A 22,540-nucleotide genomic window follows, 5' to 3' on the forward strand; every position below is an offset into this window, starting at 1 on the left:
CTTGGGGTGTGAACAGCCAGCTGATTTAGGCCTGGACCTTAATTGTTGGATGCTAGGTCAGGCCTAAACCTCCTCTATTGCCTCTCTAGATCATAAAATATTATCTATTACATTGGTAAAGTATGGTAGACCATGTACTCCAACATGTGCTCGCACATGTAAACCTAGGGGCGTGTTTGGGCAGAAGGATTAAGATGGATTACAAGGGATGGAATCACGCGATCCCACGTACGCATTTGTTTCGGCCAAGATCCAGACAACCCGTCTTTATCCTGCGGTTATTACTCGCATACGGTGGGATAATGATGAGAAATCACATCCCGTCTCTCTTGTCTCCTCGAACCCACCATCCAAATCCTGTGGGATTGCTGGCTGTGATCTCTTGCTGGATTTTTCGCCCATACAGAGATACGAAATGACGACGCCGCCTGCAGCAACCCGTCCCTGCTTTCAAATCCATACAAGGCAGAGATGAATGATCTCTGGTATTGACTTTCGTCAGTGACGACCATCTCCAGTTATATAGCCATGGATGCATGTTGTGGAGCTCCATTGATTAAAGCAAGGGGAGAAGGTAAGGTCCAGCCTCTCGAAGAGGGTTATCGTTCGTGATTGAGGTATGTCTCCCTATACCCTGATTTTCCTCCAATCTGTCTCCTGGATATGGATTGGCCGTTTCAGGACTTTCTATTGTTATTCTGACTTGGATCGGATGTCGTCTCTTTTCAAAACTTGTAATTCTCTCATGAATTCATGTTTGGAATGAATTTCATGTGTGATTGGGAGGAGTTGAGTTCTAGTATCCATTCGACACCCACATGCATTGCAATGTGAAGGTACGGCCGTTGGAGTTGTAGCTTGGCATGCATGCACATTAAAGGCCTCTTTTGGCTGAGAGGAGTTGGATAGGAAACGGATTTGAGCATGGAATCCATCATAAAAGGGCTTCTACACACAATTGTTCCGTCTGTTGGTATTTCATACCGTATCAGTGGGCGTTGTTAAGCTCGACTTCTTGCATGACGCAGAAATTTATGGTGTATACCTCGCGGATGGACATGGTGATGCCTTAAAATGGATTTGGTTTAATTAGGAAGAAAAAAAAAGCTTTTTTATTTTTTTTTACAGTTAGTTTCAAAGATTACTTTATTACTATTAGTGTCTTCTAGTTTTGTCCTGTTGTCACATAATCGAACAATATGGTTTTCGTGAAGGGCCAAGGACATCTGTTGGAACTTAAACTCGATAGATGTTCCATAAAAGTCTTTTTATTTTATTTTATTTTTTGTGGGGGAAAATGTTCTGATAGCTGCTCTCTATTACCAGCACCAGTTATCTATTTTAATGCGTGGAATTGGATCTGGAGACGGTTTTTGTAAATGGCTTAAACTTTGAAATTTGTTTGAAGGTCTCCTAGTTCTCATTATTATGATCACCAGTTGTACATGATAGCCTTCTTAATATGCATGTGGTGCATGTTTCATTTAGGATCAGGGGGTTGGAGTTGGGATGATTGGAGGCTTAAATCTTTGTTGATTACTATATTAGGACTATTTTTGAGATTCTCGTCCTTCTATGGATGGGAAGGATTTGATGTGATTTTTAATAGTTTGCAACTCATAGTAGAGTTTGATTTATAAGTTCTTTAATTATGTCAAAAGTGGGTATTCCTCCCCTTTTGGCTCATGTGGATGCAAAATCGATGTTTGTGTCATTTGGGGATTTTATTTTAACAATCTGTTTCGATGTACGTTTCATATGGGAACCTATATGAAAACTTGTATTGATATAGTGATCATAGAATCACCATCTAAGATTGATTCATTGTGTATGATGAAGTGATTTCATCCAATCCAAAAGGTGGACCAATGAGTAGGATGGACATATTTGTATTTGATCTTGCGCTTTAAGTCAGTCAGCAATGCAGGTATGTATGCATTGACTGGGAGAATTAGTGCTATGTCTTCAAACAGATATTGTGAATGCTCTGATGTCACTTTGAGATATATTTTGATGGTCAACTGGTTTAAACACTGTTAATGTTTCAATATTTTTGATTGGCTTTTTTGTAGATTATGGTGAGACATTCGCCTATAGCGACACAGCATTCATATACCTGTAACACGTAGTCTCGGTATGTTCTTATACATTCTACTCAATTTGGACAGGTTGATAATGTGCATAGACAATATGTGAATTTCATATGCATACCCCTTTGATACTCAATTTTATTTATTTTTTATTTTTTTACTTCCTCACAATTAGAAATTTATAAACAGATGCCACCAATTACAAGTTTGTATGCATGCATCTTCTGTTGATTAGGTTTTCAAAAATAAAGTAAATGATTTTTTAAAGGTTTGGACCATGTGTTCAAATTTCAAATTTTATTTTTATGAAAATCAAAGTAATTCTAGGGTCTTACTTGGCATGGTCACCTGAGGCCAACTTCATGTTTATATTTTGCGTTGTTTGGAGGGTTGCTTTCATCTTAAAACTGAAATTCCACACACTCTTTATTTAGAGAGGTTAGGTTATTGTATCTTGAAAGCAGATTAATTATAATCTGCAAGACGTTTTCATGTTTCTGCCTCCTATGAATCGCAGGAGGCCAAGATTGAAACATACACAATGGGGCTAAAAGGGCTTGATTATTAACTGAGCTAGGCTCAGCCCTACTTCCCAAGTAATAACTGGGTTGGAGCTTAGTCTGACCCTAACATGGTACGTTGCCTTCCTTAAGAGTGCTTACATAAAACCGTTTAATGGCCGCTTTAATCATATTTGTGATGCAGAGTGTATTTTTACGAGCATGGACTGAAAAGGGAGCTTAAAGCATGGATTTAATGCTCTGATGACACTAAAGGCAAGGGACGAACTCTAGAGGACTGAGATCAATGGATTTACACGCCAGAGATCCGAGAAAATCAGACCGTTCATGTTAAAGAGGCTCGAAAATGGTCCAGAATGCAAGATCACGGGGTTCCTGTCATCCGATTGACTCAAAACTTCATACATATGATGGGGGCCATAAATTATCCGTACGTATTAAATTTCATCCATTGGATACCTCTGGAAGTGGCCCAACGGACTGATCAGCCCATTAATTCCTTAAGTGGGGCCCACATGGTCTTTGGATATGCCTCAAATTTGGTGTCAACCCATTACATGAGGAGATAAAATAGATGATCGGATCAGATTTTTCAGAAACCCTGCATGTACAGCGCGTGTACATAGGGTACGTGCGCGCGCCACACCAGACGACCAAAGCGGTCCACAGACGGTTGACCCATCTTCTTTCCGCACCCGCGTCCAGCGGACGGACGCAGGCTGGCCATTTTTGGGCCATTTTTGGCTAGTGGGCCCCACCCATCACCCCTTTGGAAGATCTGAACCATCCATTGCATCCGGAATGGGGGTTTAACCCATGCCTAGATTTCCTTTTGGCATCATGCAAGCTTCTTCACGTTCCTAGTCGTTAAACACAGGATGGACGGCGGAGTAGAAAGATCGGTGGACCACACCTAATCCAAGCCACACAAACCGTTTCCAAACGGTTTTTCAAGGGCATTTCAATGGATGATGTGGATTTTCTTCCTGACGACACTCAGTGGGACACCGCACATCACAGCGTGACGTGCGCACCTCTGTTACGCAACAGAGCCTGCGGAAGAAATTAGTGGGCCACCATGGTCCATGATCCAGATAATCCGGACCGTCCATCAAGCTTGAAGGGACCTACGGATCACGGCCTAGGCGGAAGAATTCCAAAAGAAGACTTTATGGTGATTTCCAACCCTTTGAAAGACAACGGACGGAAGAAAGAAAGATCCCATGGGCCAAATCAACTGACAGCCAAAAATATACCATTCTAACTGGAATCTCGAGAGGATTTTGGCTGACGGTGTGGATTTCTCCTTTGGCATCAAGAATAGGGTCCACCGAGAATCAACGGAAGCTGATTTACGTAGGACTGTGCATCAGGAAAAGGATCCGGACGATCCGGGATGGAATGCGAGCTTGGCTAGGATCGGACGGCCGATCCTAGCTACCCAAATCAGTCTCTCAGGCTGGCTGATCATCGCCAAGGAGCCTGAACGGCTCAGATCTCACTCTTGGAGGGTCAGTTTATTAAAAACTTCACCTAGTTGCGCTGCGGCAACTCCAACTCAATTACGGACGGCAGCACACCTCTCCAGGGCCTGCTTTACCTATAAGAAAAGGAAAGAAAGAAAAAAGAAGGGTGGCACGTGAGCAACGGTTTGGCTTGGACGATGGCACAAAAGAAAGAGTAGTGGAGTTTGGTATTTCTTTTGTTTATTTCTTTTTTTATTTTTATTTTATTTTACTTTGTTTAAAGGATCCAGCCGCATCATGCCTGTGTGTGGCTAAACCTCTTAGCTAGGGCTAAGAGGTGAAGCCTGTAGCAAGATAGGAGATTCTATTTTGTGCCTTTAATTTAAAATTCATAAACTGAATTTGATTTTAGTTGATTATTAAAGGAATATTTTTCTTAGTCTTTAATGGTCGGTTGTGACTGAAATTACAATGGGTTTGCAATGGCTTTGAGTATTTCTTTTCCCTTTTAATGTTTATGAAGTCAGGAAGCCCTGTTGTTCATCATTGTTCCATGGGCATGGTAGGATGACAGTACCCCTCCTGATCTTCATACATTGTTGGTTGGTTGGTAATTAGTTTAATTCTGTTGTTTACTTTGTCTCCTGGGCATGGTTTGGTGATGGAATCCATTCTAATTCATATACCTTTCATCTCTTGAAAACCAGAACAAGTAAGTTCAGTTTAAATTCCATAATACTTGATGCAGGCATAAGATCTCCCTGATCTCTACAAGTGGATCCTTAGAAAGGTTAGCTTATTGTATTTTGAAAACAGATTTATTATAATCTTTAAGACGATTTCATGTTTCTGCCTCTTGTGAATGTCTAAGGCTACGATTGAAACATACACAATGGGGCTAAAATCAAAGGCCTGATTATTAACTGAGCTAGGCTCAGGCCTACTTCCCAAGTAATAACGGGGTTGGAGCTCGGTCTGACCCTAACATGGCACGTTGCCTTCCTTAAGAGTGCTTACATAAAAAAGTGATGGTCTCCTGCAAGCAAGTAAAGAGTTTGGGCTTTAGGTGGGATCTTCCATGGTGTGGTTCTAAATTTCTTGCAATTCACTTTCAAGTGCATGACCCATATTAGCCCATACAGGGTCAAAAAACTAGGTAAATGTGTGATTCAAGTGAGCACACTCTAAGGGAATTAAGCAGTTGAGAAAGGGATGAAACCCTTATTTGTACATGATCCACAGTTTTTATGTGTTCTCTTTAGATTTCACATCAAAAGTTAGACCTGGTGCTCAAAAATATACCCATCTATTTTTCAGGTAGGTAGCACTAAGGGAAACAATTTCACAATATGATTTGAAAAAAAAAAAGAAGTAATTTTAATTGGGAGGTTCACTCTAATTTTAAAGTCCTTTACTTCCACCTGTATACATAGGTGGGTGACAGGTGATGGATGATGAAGATGAGGAAGAGATGGCTGATTCCATTGTGGTTCTTGCAATGGTTGCATGTGTTGTAGCTGTTGGGGAATACTGTCGACACTACTTGTTTAGAGAACAGGCTCGAATAGGGGATGATGCACGTGCCAGATTTATCAATTCCATTATTCGAATAGGTGATAGAGATTGCATTACTCAACTTAGGATGAAGCAAGACGCATTTTTCCATCTATGTGAAGTAATGCATGATAAGACAACCTTACGTGATACACGTAACGTTAGTTTGGAGGAACAACTAGTCGTGTTCCTGCATAAAGTCGGCCACAACGTCCGAAATTGTGTGATAGGACACAGATTTTGTCGTTCTAGTGAGACTATAAGCCGTCACTTTCACCGAGTTCTAGATGCGGTTGTTTTCCTGTACGCTGAGTATGTTAAGCAAGTAGGCACACAAACACTGATTGAGATTCAGGAAAATACACATTGGGCTAACTATTTCCAGGTATTATTATAGACCAAGTGATCGTTCATTAATCTAAACATAAAAATATATATCATTTGATACTAATCCTATAGGCTCGAAAACTCTTCCACTATAGGATTGCATAGGTGCAATCGACGGGACATATATTCAAGCACACATAGCAACATCAAAACATGCAAGCTTCCGCAACCGAAAGGGTATCTTGTCGCAGAATGTACTTGCTGCTTATTCCTTTGATATGTCAATATTGTACATGTTAGCTAGATGGGAATATTTAGCGTCGGATGCGAGGGGCCTACATAATGCCCTGACGCGAACTGACGATCCTCTTATTGTGCCCCACGGTAACTAATATTCATTATCATTCGCGGATTAATTGGTGAGTATTATCATCTTCATGCAAAACTGAAAGAATCATTTCTGCAATTGTATAGGAAAATACTTCATCGTCGACGCTGGTTACACTCATTCACCAGGGTTCATGGCCCCTTATCATGGAGCTCGATACCATCTGCAAGAGTACCGTACCGGGAGACCACCCATGAATATGAAAGAATTATTTAACTATCGACATGATTGAGCAATGTTTCAGTGTGATGAAGGGAAGATTTTCAATTTTAAAGACGGCTATGCAATATCCTTTTGATACATAGGTTAAAATTGTCATTGTTTGTTATGTGCTACATAATTTCATACGAAAAGAAGATAGATCGGACCAAAACTTGTGTGACATAGGTGTACTAGTGGGTGACGTTGAGGCTAATCCCACCTCAAATGAGGTATCAACAATTGATGAAAGGCAATGGCTAGTCCAAGTCACTCAACGAGCGAAGGATGAGTGGATCAGAACTCATGATAAGATCGCAGAGCGCATGTAGGCAGACGCCTAAAACAATAGTAGGATTCGATAGACCTACTCAGTTTTGGTGATAATAATGACATACTAGATGACTGAACTAATGGATACACCGAGTTTTTTATACACGTTCAAAATATTAGTTTTTGCTATTTGTACAACTTGTTATAAAAAAAATTTCTGCAAATGTCAATAACTGTTTATTTATCTACATATAATGTTGGAAAATCTTCTAATTGACACATACTGCATCCGCATGATTCTCTTTGTGTAACTGCCTTCCCATTTATACATATGTGATATGTCGGCTAATTTGGAAGGTTCCACTCCGACTCCGACGCAGTCGCCACTACTAGCCCGGTTCTACAAACACGTTGCTCACCACATGAAAAGTCCATAAAATCTCTGGCAGAGCCTTCCTCTTGCACTACCAAGATCAAATGAACTAGAACTATGGATCAAGTTTTGTTCGACACCTTGATTGAGCAAATTGCGCTAGGTCGAAAGAAAGATAATGGCTTCAAATGAGAAGCATATCAAGCGGCCGCCGACAAGGTCCATAAACGTACACAGATTCTTGTCACCTAGTAAAATGTCCAAAATAGATTAAGGTATCATAAGAGGGAGTACGGTGATATAAAGGACATGCTGGTTGCGAACGGTTTCGATTGGGACAGTGAGCGCATGGTGGTGACAGCCCCAGACGATGTTTGGGAGGAGTATTTAAAGGTAACATAAACTGTAGTTTTGGTTGTATAAAATTTTGAAAGTCAACTGACATTTACTGATATTCAAAATTATCATGTGTATAGTCTCATCCGCGAGCTGAGAGGTTGCATGGCAAGTGAATTGAACGGATGGATGATTTATCGGTGATTGTCGAATCTGACCAGGTTACAGGCAGATATGCGTAAGGAAGTAAAAACATTGCGGCATCCTCGTCTAGCGTTTATAGAGACCTGAATGAATCGTGGAGAGAGCTGGACGATGACATAGATGCTACCGTGGACCTATCTGAAGAAAATCTTTATGAATCACCTAACAATTATTGCCAATCAACTGACAGTCAAATAAGGAAAAATAAGCCATTTCAGGACACTCCCAATCGTAGAACCTATTTGGTTAGATTGTGTAATCCTATGTATAGCCAGTGTTCGAAATATCGATACTATCGGCCGATATATCAGCCGATATTATCGGTATCGGGCCCTAGCGAGACGAAACTCCTCCGATAACCCCCGGAAGATACCGAAAATCCAAAATATCGGCCAATATTATCGTCGATATCGCACACTTGGGAGAGTATCATTATCCAAAAAAAGAAAGAAAAACTTTCAACGGTAGATTTCGGTACCTGTAAAGAAGATCGCCCTGATCGGAAGCTGTGTTTGATGGGCCATTCGAATAGAAGCCTCTGATTTAGAGAGATTTGGGCGCAAATTCCGTCGAAATCCCCGAAATCATCGGCCCTTGGGAGAGATTTTAGCATTCCGGCGTTCCGGAACCCTCTCTGCTTCGAAAAAAAGGGCCCCAAGCCCTTATTCAGAGGAGGCGAATGGACTGGTGCATCGCACGTCATCGACTGTGTTGACGTTACCAAGTTATGTGGGTCCAGTCATGAGGTATATATTATATCCAAACTGTTCGTCCATTTGGCGAGCTCGTCGTAAGGCTTTATCCGAAAAATAAGACAGATCCAAAGATCAAGTGGACCACACTGGAAAAAAGCAGCGGGATATTGAACGTCCACCATTGAAACCCTTTTGGGGTCGCAAAAGTTTTGGATCGTATGATCAAGGTCTTTGTGACCTCATGAACAGATTAGATGGAAAACGAACGTTATGGTGGACCCTACGAATGTTATAACGGTGAGAATCATTGTCCTCACTGCTATTTGTGGTGTGGTCCAATTGAGGTTTGGATGTCACTCATTTTTGGGTTCATGATCTAAAATGATCTCTCCAAATGGATGAACGGTGTGGATATAATAAGTACATTATTGGTGGGGCCATGTAACTCTGATCTCCTTTGAACTGTTTGTACAACTCAGAGGTGGATGATTGTAGCGCTCGTCTGGGCTTCGCATGAAGTTCATGCGCTGGAAACTTAGGTGGGGTCCACCGTGATGTTTGTGAGAAATCCACTCCGTCCATCCGTTTTTTGAGCACATTTTAAGACATAGGGCAAAAAATGAGCCAGATCCAAGACTCAAGTAGGCTGAAAACGTGAGGATTGAAGGTCCACAATTGAAATATTCGTGGGGCCACAGGTTTTGAATCAGTCTAATATTTGGGTTTTCAATTCATCCTAGTAGTAATGACGTAATGAATGGTATGGATGGAATGTAAACATCATTGTCGACCCAGGAAGGTTTCAACGGTAGGAATTTCCCTACCCACCTTTTTCTTTAGTGCGGCCCACTTGAGTCCTGGATCCTGCTCAACTTTTGCCTCGAGTCTTAAAATAAGCTCACAAAACTGATGGATGGAGTAGATTTCTCACAAACATCACGGTGTGCCCCACTCCTGTGAAAAGATTTAGTAGGAAATCCGCGTCCCATCTACGCATGACACATGCCCATACCTCATGTGGTACACTAGTCAATCCACACCCTCCATCCATTTTCATAAGTAATTTTAAGGCATGAGCCCAAAAAGGAGACAAATGAAAGATCAAGTGTACCATACTATAAGAAAATGTGGTGGCAATGATATCCACCATTGAAGCTTTTTAGGACTCACCGTAATGTTTATTTGCCATCCAATCTATCCATAAGGTTTGACAAACCTGGATGGGAAAACAAAAATATTAGCTTTATCCAAAAAATTTATAGCCCCAAAATAGTTTAATGGTGATCATTCAATGAACACTATTTTGTGTGGTGTGGTCCACCTCAGATTTGGATTTGCCTTACTTTTCAGCCCATGCCCTAAAATGACATGTTAAAATGAATTCCAATTGATGTTTGGATGTGACTCATTTTCATATATATCTTTATACATTTATAAATGGTATGCATCATATTTAAATATATTTACCTTAGTTTAATCGAATAGCGCATAACTTAGTACCATATACAAAGGAAACTTATTATGTCCACGCCTTTTTTTGAGATTTTGTGATTTAAAAGTGTGTATTAAGGTCTTTTTAAATAATCCCTGAAGTTTCATTGAAAAATTCAACAATTTTCCCCATGTTTCCCCATGTTTCCCAAAAAAGTGCTATAAATTATGCAATACAAATGATATATCCCGTGCGATAACCGATACGTATTTGTATCCCAAGGGTGCGATATATTGCGCGATATTGATATTTCGAACACTAGCAGCCACCAACTATACCCTCCGACCCTATGATGTCGTAGGCATGTCTCTCACGAGTGTCGCAAAGGCTCTGCGTAACTTCAGACTTGGAAAGGAGGTCAATTGAACGAGTAAGGACTTAGACATACTGGAAGAGGTTTAAGGGCTAACCAATGCTGAGTTTATTAAGGTTGGTCAATTCCTGAATAAGGATGAGAAGCTTGCATCCTTTTTTGTTGCTCTACGGCAGGAACGTTGTGTTGATTGGCTTAAAAAAACTCTATCCGATTTGAAGAGTTATGATGACGGTGGTTCTATTTGATGGTTGTTGATCTTTGGGATTTCAAAACTTTGCAAGTTGGGTACAGTTTATATAGTAATTCAGGTGGTCAAATATTTGCTACAAGAAACTTTTTTTTTTAGCATATAATAACTTTCACATATTTTTTGTTACGGCTTCTATTTTTGGATTCCTCATATCTGGTAGGGATAGTGTTATACACTGGCCTTTGACCGTTCCTGGGATGATATCCTTGATTTGTAATTATTTAATCTAATTCTGGATCAATTGCTTTTGTTATGTAACTTTTTTTCTGATAGGACCACACACTTCATATGGAGAAAAGGTATGCTCCCCAAACATATATCAAATGGTTTTATTATATTATATATTTTTCATACGATTGGATGTGCCTCTTTCTTTGTAAATGCATATGACTTTCAATTTGTTACTATTCATTGCGATAATGGGCCTCTCTTTACAGATGGCGAAGGAAAAATACTATGTTGTCCTGGTTGGGCATCGGCCAGGAATTTATCTTACATGAGATGATGCGCGAGTCGAGGTGGAGGGATACAGTGGGGGCCGTCATCGAGCGTTCAAGAATTTGAGAGAGGCTATGACATGCTGGGATCGTTTTTTCAGTCTGGCGAGTGCACCGCCAACACATGGACGTGGATCTCTCTCGGGAGATGTGGCCACATCAGTGGACACAGTTGATGTCCATCATTCTGCAACGCTGTCTATCCAACAGACAACCCGGGCTACTATTTCTAGGCCCACGTCCACTGATGATCTCCCCCCTTCAGCAGCAAAGAGATTTTTGGCACTCCTGATTGGAATTATGAGTTTTTTTTTTACAATGTATATTATTATTAAATTATATATATTGTTGGGAATGTGAACAACTTGTTTAATTTGCATGATTTCAAGACATTAATATAGTCAAGGTAGGTGCTGCAATATTAGCTGATATCATAATCATCTATGCAGATTTGATATAGTACTTCTACACATATGCACATATTTCATACCGAATGTTGCGTATGGATGAGATCATGTGGTGTGGCCGTAAATGATCCAGTAAAACATATGGACAGTTCGGATGAAACAGATACATCATTGTGGGTCCCACAGAGCACCGGCCACTAGCTACGGTGGACTCGTTTGGGTGTGGTAGGCAACCCGATTTAGACCAGTCAAAGCCATACATGCGAACGGCTGATCCCACAGTCCGCTTGGGACCACTCTGACATCCAAACGTGCAGGGTGGAAATACAGTTGGTTTCATATCCAATCCCATCTGCATCCAAATGGCTGTGACAATCCAAACAGGCGGGGGTTTTGGTCCCAGGATATAAGAATCCCATTGGACGTCCAACCATCCACGCCATCATTACCTTAAAAGCCATCCCATCCCTCCTAATCTCATGGGATCGGTCCGGCCAAACACACCCTAGATGGATGCACATCAATCCAAATAGTATGGACCCTAGGAAAGGTGTGGTACATTTCTCCTCACGGTACGTGCAGCGAGCATGTGTGGAAAGTTTGGGTTCTGGACCCATTATTGTTGTGATTAGACAACTAAACCTATTAACCATCTAATTAATCAATTTTGCTACTTGAACGTGGAATTTTTATTCAGTCTTTTTTATGGCCACTGATGGGATGACTATGATAATGTAATCCTCAGGCCTTCATTCCCACCGTGCAGGGGTTTTGCTAATGTCCCCACCCCTGTGACACCATAGCTACATCCCACACCTTTTGAATGACGCAGTTCACGTCCAGTCATCAATCAAAACGACTGATTCAACAGTACCAGTAGATGCGGATCGCGTCCTACCCCCGCCCGTCCGTAACCCCGAACGGGCAATTCTATGGGCAGGCCCACCGGGATGTATCTTACATCCAAGCCGTCTATCCCTTTTCTCAGATTGCTTTCAAGGCATCAAAACAAAAATGAGGCATCAAAACAAAAATGGGGCAGATCCAACGATCAAATGGACCACACCACAGGTGACTCTTACATTTAATGCAATAGTCATTTAATGCTCTGTCCATTTAATGCAACCAGGTTTATTGTTTGGTTTGGTCCACTTGAGCGTTGGATCAGCCTCATTTTTCTGTTCATGCCTTAAATTGATATGAGAAGATAGATTAACGACTTAGATGTATGGATACATCACGGTAGGCCGGCCCACAGAGCTGCCCCTACAGGGCTAGAGAGGGGCGGGCGTAGGATGCAATCCGCGTCCAGTACCAACGGGAGCCGACCATGGTGCAAGAATCGCTCCTATTAGCCGATAAATCATGAATGAACCCAATTTGTTACAACTGCATGTTTCTCATGAGACGTAGAGCTCATGGTCGCAACCATTAAACCAAAGTGTTACTTTGACGTTGTAATCCATAAAACGTGGGGTCGTGGGGTTACAGATGTTTTGGATCAAGCTGTTATTTGTGTTTGGGAGGTGAGCTTTGCCCTATCCATTGCTTATAATTGTGTTGCCCACCCTTTTTATTTTTCTTTAAAAAGAAAAGAAAAAAAATAAACAAAGATCTTTGCATATTTCAATATTGGGGCAAGTTTACGGATATACGTAATAAAATTGGCGCCCTCCTTGACATAAAAAAAAAAACAAAACAAAACAAGAAGGAGAAGAGGAGACCAGAAAATAAAACTAAGATGCAGGGTCAGAGATAGGACTACAAGTCTGTAATGAATCCGAGCCCCATGCGGTCAATGAGTTCTCCTCAAGGCAGAAGGGGAAGCTCAGCAGCCCGAGCAAAGTCCTTGCCTATTTGTCGTTGTGTTTGGGAGGTGAGCTTTTGATATAGAGTAGGTCATGCATTTACGTCCAAGATCAGAGGAGGCCTGATCAAAGGTAGAAGTCATCAAGATTGTCAAATCCTTAAAGCAGGCATATCTCACAAAACTGAACAAGTTACTTAACTTACAATATATGATTTTAGAGTAGGACAAGCAACTTTAGCCAACTAACTCGACAGATCCAGGTTACCCACACCGATTTTGCGAGATTCCATCATATCATCGGTCAAATTCTATATTTATTTTCATTTTTACTATTTTTAGTAAGTTTTAATTTAATCATAACCCTTCATCTGTTAAACTTTCGGAGTTATGTCTAACATGAAAAGTGCATAGAATAATTAGAAGAATAATGTAATTAAGCCATATATGACACTATAAAAATACAAACTTACCATTTATAGTAGGTAACAAATTTTAGGGAGTTTTAGTTATAGTTTAATTCTGAAATTTCTTCAAGGCTCGGTATCCCTATTTAAGGGGTTGTAGATGCATTTATTTCATTCGTCATTCAATTTACAAATTTTTATAAATACTATTTTTATTTTCTTGTCTTTTTCTCGTGGATTTGAACGGCCTCCGTGACTCTATGAATTCAAAGTAGTTATCCCTGAGGAAGACGGTGATCGAGCTCATCACGTTCATCCTGTCGTCAGCTTTGCCATATTCATTGCTTATAATTGTGTGGTCCTCCCTCAGGCACTGATGGAGTTGATTTTTTGGGTCCTCAGCCTAGCATGCGTGGTTCGCATGATAATCAAGGTGAATTTGACACGAACACCGTGCCGTGGTGGCTCCACCCAGCTAACAACATGTTCTACTTTACATTGCATTTATTAACATTAATTGATGGTAATTTTCTACGCTGGTTGGAGCCCTGTAATACATACATTGCAGTGGTTCCCTGTGCTGGTCGAATATGCTTCGGCTGTAAAAGCAGATGCAGGGATGCGGATTTCCTGCAAAAGGCTTCAGCTGGAAGTTTCTGTGCAAGCATGTTGGGCGGGGCCCACTGATATGTTTGTGATGAATCTACCCCGTTCATCTTTTTTGAGAGATTATTATAGGATGTGAGACCAAAGATGAGGTGTATCCAATACCCAAGTCGGCCACATGAGAGGAAATAGTGGACATTCAATGAGCACCGTTAAAACATTCTTACGGCTATAAAAGTTTGGTATCAGGCTATATTTTTTGTGTTTTCACTTTATCCCATTGGGAATGACTTCGTAAACAGCTTGGATAGCATATGAACATAGGTGGAGCTATCCCCGAAAGGTTTCAACGGTCAGAATTTCTTTTCCCAATTTTCCCTCCGTGTGACCACTTGAGTTTTTCATCCACCAAACTTTTGGTCACACGTCCGAAAATGAGTTCGAAGAACGGATGAACGGAATGAATTTCTCACGTACATTGTAGTGGGCTCCACTCAGCATAATTGCGCAGGAACTTTCAGGCAGATTGCAGAGTGGCGCTGCATGAGGAGACGGATTGGCTACTCCCCCTAACACCAGCCCCTTGGCTGATGGCTGGTGCTCTGTGGGCCCCACCATGACGTATGTGTTTCATCCATTCCGTTCATCCATTTTTACAGATTATTTTAGGGATTGCTTCAAAAAATTATAGGGATATAACTCTCAGGTGAACAACAACACAGGAAAACAATAATGATTGGATATCCACCATTAAAATCCTCCTAAGGCCCACTGTTCTGTTTATTTGACATCTAATCTATTTATTAGGTCATAAAGACCCAGATGAAGGGAAAAAAATAAACATTGGCTTGATCCAAAACTTTTATGGCCCCAAAATGTTTTTAATGGTCAACGTTCATTCAACACTCTTTCCTGTAATGTGGTCCACTTGAGACTTTGATATACCTCATTTTTCCTCTCATGATATAAAATGATCTATAAAAATATAAAAATAGAAGGATAGCATGGATGAAACACATACACCATGGTGAGACCCACAGTGCACCGACCACCCGCCATTGGCTGGTGGCGGGGGAGTAGCCAATCCGTTTCCGCGCTGGAAGTGGCCAGTACTCTGGACAGTGCTCTATTGCCCCAGCTATGACTTATGTGTTTTATCTATGCCGTTCATCGGTTTTTACATAGCATAATCCCGTAAGGGAAGCAGATCCATATTTGGTGTTGACCACACCACACAAAAAGTGGTGATTGAACGTCCAACATTAAAAACTTCCCGGGTCACAAAAGTTTTGAACGAAGCTGGTATTTTTGTTTTATCTTCCTCCAGGTCTGAGTTAACCAATATGGTAGATGGAAAATAAACATTACAGTGACCCTAGAAAGATTTTAACTGTGGATGTTCAATCACCATTATTTTCTTGTGGTGTGGTCCACTTGAGATTTGGGTCTGTCTCATTTTTTATCTTGTGAGATAAAATGATCTAGAAACATAGATCGACGGGGTGGATAAAACATATACATCATGGTGAGGCCCACACAGCTCTGTCCAGTAGCCATCTCGCTACTGGCAGCGTCAGTATTCAATCCGTGTCCTTAAAAAGCTACTTATGGTTTGTTTCTCAAGAGACACGTGGGCTACATGGATAAGAAGGGGAACACTAGGGGAAAAGTTGGTCCGAGTTTCTGAGTCAGATAACCATGTTGAATGGGTTTAGCTCTCGATAAAATGAGATTGAAAGAAATACTCTGAATGCATGTGCGAGTAAATGATATCGTACAGTGACAGGAAGATCAACACACAATTGATCGAGCCAAAGGTAGCTTCGTAAAAAGGAAAAGGCTTACACAATATTCATGAAAATATCATTTCTGTTCAGTTGTGTCATCCATTAATATATAGAGAAACACATGAAACAGAAATTAAAGAGGAATTATAGTTACTACCCGATTGACGTTTTGCACTCCAGTTTGCATTTTGGGGTAGGGAAATTCTGAGTAGGGAAACCCTGAACTTCCATTTCTTGGTCTACATATACACGGTTAAGAAGAGACACAGCAACAGCCCACACTCTTTAAGTGCCAAAAAAAAAAAAAGAGAGACAGAGAGAGAACCAAGCTTGGTTCAAGGTGTGTGATAACACTTATTGTTGCAAAAATATTGATTTTAATAAAAAATATATTTTAATAATAAAATATAATATAATATAAAAAGTTGTTTTGAAAAACACTTTTCTACGGGTTTTTTAGGAATAGTCCCACATGGAAAGAGAAGAAAAATCATGGTTTATATGAAGGATGTGGAGTATTATAATATTTACCTACATAATCGGTGGACTATGGACCTTGCGTGTTCCAGTGCGCGCGCACTCGACGTGAGCACGAGCACGGTCTCGGTCTCGGTCATGGGCTCGGTGCGAGTGTAGGCATGTGAGGCGGTGTGACTGTAGAGGCGCTAGTGGCGCGGGCATGGGCTCGGGCTCGATCTCGGGCTCGGGCTCGGTGTGAGGGCATGTGGTTGTAGAGGCTCTAGTGGCGCACTTTGCACTTCGCACTTCGCATGTCCGCATCGTGTCGCAGAGGATCGCTCCTTCGAGACCTTGAGCGAGCCGGAGCGAGTCGCGGTGCGACTAAGTGGCTATGGCGGGTGGTGGTTAGTAGAGAGACTAAAGGACTAAGAGAGAAATCTCTCGGTATAAATAAAAGGACTAAAAAGAGCCGTTCACGAATAACTGAGCCATTAGTTTAGGGTCCATTGTAATCGCTGCATGGCTAGCCCAATAGCTAGAAAAACGGCTAGTTGTTGTCTCACAACGATCGGCATCAGCACTTAATGGTCCATGCACTGTGATCGGAAAATGGCCATAAAATGGCTAGTTTTCCAACAAGAAATGGCTTATTGGAATTTAAGTCTAGGACCATAACCCCTAGCCATCCTAGCCTATAAAAGGAGGACCTGGATGGGTTTCCAAACCATCTCAACTCACTCCGGCAAACCCATACGAACCGAGACACCAACCCCTCTCCACTCATATATTCAAGTGTTTCCAAGCAACATAGTAAGGATTAAACCTTAGCTTGAAGAACAGGCCAGCAGTGTGGTCTAGAACAGTTCAACTGAACCGGTGGCTGAAGATTTGAACTAACCTGTGCAGAAGTCAAAACTCTTTTTCTCTTATTTTCTTCTTCTTTTAGGATTTTTTCCTTTATACCGTAATACTGCCAGAAAGTGTGTAAAAGTGAGTTCCATTTGGTGGGCCTTCTGTTTCTTTATGCAAATCCACACCAGGCTTGTCATATCCTAGAAGTATTTGCCTGTAACCTATCGGCATACTCAATTCACTTGAGTAAGGGCAAATAACGCTTTAAGGATGGCATTTCAGACATGCTGCTCGTCCTGATTTCTGATTATTTTGCACTTTTCGGTTTCCACATTATACGAAATACATTAATCAGTATAATTTTCAACAGCTTTTGGGGGCATGGTCCATCCGTGGCAGAGATGACAGAGCTAGAAACTTGATTACAAGTGCAAAGCCTCAGGTAATGTATCTTATAATTCCTCAACATCAAATGAAGTGTTGCTTGTGCAGTCAGCTAATGCAAGGTACATATTCCAGTGGCACATTTGTAACCTATCGTCGAGAATGTTGGGGACTTGCATAAATACAGAGTCAAGTTAAGCAAAGTAATCCCAATCACACAATCAAATCCAATAAAGAACAATCCAAATTTATATAGAAAAACTCTTGCAGGATAAAAATCACGGCACAATGCCAGAATGCATTAGGATTAACAAAGATACAAGAGATGGAACCTTGCCGATCAAAGCCCCTGAGAAGAAAACCCTAACTTTTCTTCTCTCCGAAACCTTCTCAACCCTTTAGCATGTTTTCTTCCTTATTCTAAGCCCATTTACACACTCCTATTTAAGTAAAAACAGAAATAAAAATAATTTATGCAAAACTGTGTAACACGTCAATCTATCCGCTAGATCTATAACAACCCCCCCTTTTTTTTTAATGGTGGGAACTAAATCCCACTCTTTTGATCAGCCTCATTTTTTGGCCCATGCCCTAATATGGATGAGAAAACTGATGGACGGAGTAGATTTTTCACCTTATCTGTCGCAGATTAGAAGACGGATTTTATCCGTCGGGAAAAAACGACTCAGTAAACAGCGACGGATGATATCCGTCGTTTATTTGGTTTTATGACGGATTTGGTCCGTCGTAAATTTGCGATTTTGGCCTAGTGTGCCACCATCAACCGTCTATCATGTTAGGACCCACCATCATCTGAACTATTCATCAAGTGGCCCATAACTTTCTAACGGATGGTGTCCAACCCCCACTATCTTCAATGTGCGCCCCTATTTGAAGTTCGATCTGCCTCATTCTTGAGCCAAGGCCTTAACGCAACCTAAATAATCAATCGCTTAGATCTCTCTCAAATATCCTAGTGGACCCTACCTAACTTCCGTGGTGGACTCAATTCTTGCAGCCAGCATACATTGCGGAGAAACTAGACCCACGCTCTGCATCTTCTCCTCTTCTTCTCCAGAATCTAGTGACAACCCATCTCCACTGCTACTCTCTCCATTTCACCATTCAGTGGTCCTTAATCCTCCAGCGAGTCGCCTCATCACCAAGATAGTTAGAAAAGAAGATATCACGGGAGTGGGCGAAGAATGAGCGAGTCACTGAGTTGCAGAGTCGGTGCATCTATCTGTTGTTGACCTGTTTGGCAGAGGAAGAATATTTGAGGAGAGAGATGAAGAGAAGTGAAAAGCAGGAAAAAAGAAGAAGAAAAATACCATAGAAAGAAAGAAAACGAAGTAGAGAGGAAGAGAACTGAAAAGCGGAAAAAAAAAGAAGAAAAATAGTTATACCCAGAAAGGAAATGGACAACTCGAAAGGAAAGAAAGGAAAGAACGTCCTGAAATTCATCTGCCTGCAACACCAAGAATAAGATTAGAAGCGAGAGAGAGAGAGAGAGAGAGAGAGAGAGAGAGAGAGAGAGAGAGAGAGAGAGAGAGAGAGTAATATAGAAGAGGAAAGAAGGAGAGCCCAGAGGAGAGAAGGAAGTTTCACAGAGTTGATTTGACGAGTCAACCAACAACCCGTTGAGTCTTCACATTCAAAACAATTCCAAGTTTAATACAAACCTTATATGCGATCCCTGACAGGTAGACTCTCCTTTAACCCATCTTATATTCAAAACAGTATGCTAGTTAGGGTTGATGTTATTGACTCATTGAGTCAACTCACTGAGTCATTAGGTTGAGTACTTAAATTTCACTAGAGAATAGAAACTTTAGTTTAATTTATGTATGACCAACAATTTTAATTTCATGTAGATGCCTTCACTAATTTACGTAGAAACTGTAAAGAGTTGCACCAAGTCCCTTAGTGTATAATGCGTTCAACTAAGTTAGATACGGGCAGAGTCAGATCGCGAACATGTTAAGACCAATCATACATCAAATTCTAACACATTAAATCAGGTAGGTAATCTTCCTGGTTGAAAACCCTACAGTTATACTATAAACTTACGTTAGTATGTAAATTTACATTCTTCTCTTAATTATCAAAGTGTATAATGAATTCCTTAAATTGTATTTACATGTTGTATATCAAATTTGTTTAACTCTTATTACGTGTATAGATTGAATTTAATGTATTATAATTATATGTTGTGGACTGCATTTATCATTATTTTTATATGTTATAGATTGGAATTATTTCATCATTATTATATTTTGTAAATTAAATTTAGTTGTTTACTATTACATATTGGACAATGAAGTTATTTGATGATTATGGTGTATTTAAGTTATTGGTGCTTTGTCCTAAAAGGAACATTACATTATTTTGTTACAGGTTCTCTGCCCAAGGTCATTCTTGAAAGGATCAGCACAGGTGATCTGTCCTGGGTATTTACCCTAAAAGTCTATTCATCGGTGCTCTGCCGAGAGTCATTACCTAAAAAGATCAACACCGGTGCTCTGCCAAAGATCATTCTCTGAAAAGATCAACACATGTGGGTGCTCTGTCTTGAATTGAACCAAAAAAGATTTTGAATGATTGTCTTATATTATTTTGTTATTATAAATCATTATTATTGTCATGTAAAATTCTGATTCAATACTTGTCATTAGTCATGTTTATGTTATTAATATATTGATATTATCATAGAATTTTCAATTTTGGAAAGGATGTGACCCTACGAGCTGTTGCGCTCACACCTGTATAGATTATTTTACAGGGTTTGTATATGAAGATTCAGTTAGGTAAGATTGAAGACTTTTTTCCTTATTTAATTAGAAATTAATTAAAATTCAATGTATGTTATTATTAATTATTTTTTAATATCAATGTAATTAGATATTCAAGAATTGATTTGTAGATATTATTTAATGATAATTATTTTTAACCCCTTTAGTTACTCTAATTGCCTTGAAAATCATGAAAAATAATGTGGGTTGTGGTGTATATTTTGTTCAAAGTCAACTCATAGCCCGTGAATTCAAATTCAGGCCTAGCCAACTCAGATACTAAATTTCGGGGGGTGACACGACCGGTTAAAATCTTTGGACCTATCGACCAAAGTTTTCGATCTGTCAAAAACACCAAAAGCTATCTAGAGAGTTTTGCCAAAAAAAAATGATTTAATTCAATATCCTTCAATCAGTTGACCAGACTATCGATCGGTTGAAGGGTCCTATTTTAACACAGATTTGAGGCATCTGAGTTTCAACAAGGAAATCTTCATAATCTAGTTTCAATAGAGAAATCATCATAATCTGTTATCTATATTAAAATGGTCATAAAACATAAATGGGGCACCACTTCTACTTGGTTTCTTGACAATGCATCTTTCAATCAGTGCGAGCATAGAACAGATGATTTTCTCCTTGATTTTTTGATGCAGGGATGGACGTGATGACCATCTTCCTGAAGGGGATACCTACTCCGAATCCATGGAGCTTTTCTGGACTCCTCGCAGAGATACCTCGAATCCATGAGGGAAAATAAGAAAATAGAAAAAATTCTAGAAATTCAAAATTTAATTGATGGAAGATGAAAACGCATTTACAACCATTTAAATAGTGATACCGAACTTTGGAATAAGTTTCAGAATCAAACTCCAACTCAAACTTCCTAAAATTCGTGACCTACTATAAATAGTAAACTTACTATTTATAGACGACCATGATTTCTACTAGACTTCATGGTTTTGGGCCAAAAATAGTAAGTGTCATATTTGGCTTAACCATGTTATTGATCTCCTCATTTTTCTAAGCACTTTTAATGTTGGACACAACTCCTAAAGTTCAAAGGATGAAGAGTTGCAATGAAACTAAAACTTACTATAAATAGTAAAAACGAAAATAAAATGGATTTTTAACCGTTGATCTGATGGAACCTCACAAATTCGGCATGGGAAATCTGGCATAGTGTGGTTGGGTGGCTAAAGTAGCTTCTCCTACCCCAAAATTATATACGGTACATCGACTAACACATTTGGGTTTGCAAGATACCCCATTTTAAGGTTCTAACGGTCCGGATCACTTCCACCTCCAATCAAGCCTTCTCTGGTCCATCTTGGACATGGAAGTGTCCGCCACCCCCTCTACATTAGTTTTGAAAGCTAACGACATTTATTTGCTTTAATTTCGTTTATTTTCTACTAGATTCTCCCAAATGACTATTGAACCAGTAATAATGTTTGAGATAAATAGTTTACTTTCGTAGTATTTCCCCCAAAATTACTTGAGTAGGTGCTTTTTTTCGTCGGGATGGGCAATGCACTAACTTAATTCAACAAAATAGCAGATGTAGCCCCGCACAAAAATAAAAAATAAAAAAATAAAAAAATAAAAAAGTACTAGAGACGGAAGACAGGTTAAGAGCAAGAGCAACGGCAAAAGCCCAATACTAGCTCAAACAGACCGAAGAGAGCTAACTGTCTCTCTTTGGCTACAGCAAGAGCTAGCTGCCCATCATTTGGCCACAGCGTCTGCATCCCATTTGCCTGGCAATGGACATGCAAAAAGAAAACCTGCTGGCCGAAACTCAGATCAGTAACTTCCTCCACGTATGCAAATCTCCATGGTAAATTCCGCATGAGGCCCAACCAATAGCATTCAGCAAATCAATGGACCTAACCATTTTAAGATGAGCCACGGCATCCGCATAATTTGAATCTCTCCAATCTGATCGGAAAAGGTAAGATTGCGGAGAGAGCAGCTGTCAAAATCAGCTTTAAAAACCAGCACTAGAGGGTGGCTATTTCGGGGATCCAAATTCCTTTTACCCTTGTAATCACTGCTC

General features: G+C 40.2%; 1 long non-coding RNA gene across 1 annotated transcript; it reads left to right on the plus strand.

Annotated features, from left to right (window-relative positions):
• The first annotated feature begins 390 nt into the window (after nucleotides 1–390).
• On the plus strand, nucleotides 391–11,272 carry LOC131236125 (uncharacterized). The gene is made up of 3 exons (XR_009166547.1): nucleotides 391–617; nucleotides 2,073–2,134; nucleotides 10,921–11,272. It is a non-coding gene; the product is annotated as an uncharacterized LOC131236125 (long non-coding RNA).
• Nucleotides 11,273–22,540: the final 11,268 nt, after the last annotated feature.

This window comes from Magnolia sinica, unplaced genomic scaffold, assembly GCF_029962835.1.
Source record: "Magnolia sinica isolate HGM2019 unplaced genomic scaffold, MsV1 ctg236, whole genome shotgun sequence".
Lineage (NCBI taxonomy): Eukaryota > Viridiplantae > Streptophyta > Magnoliopsida > Magnoliales > Magnoliaceae > Magnolia > Magnolia sinica.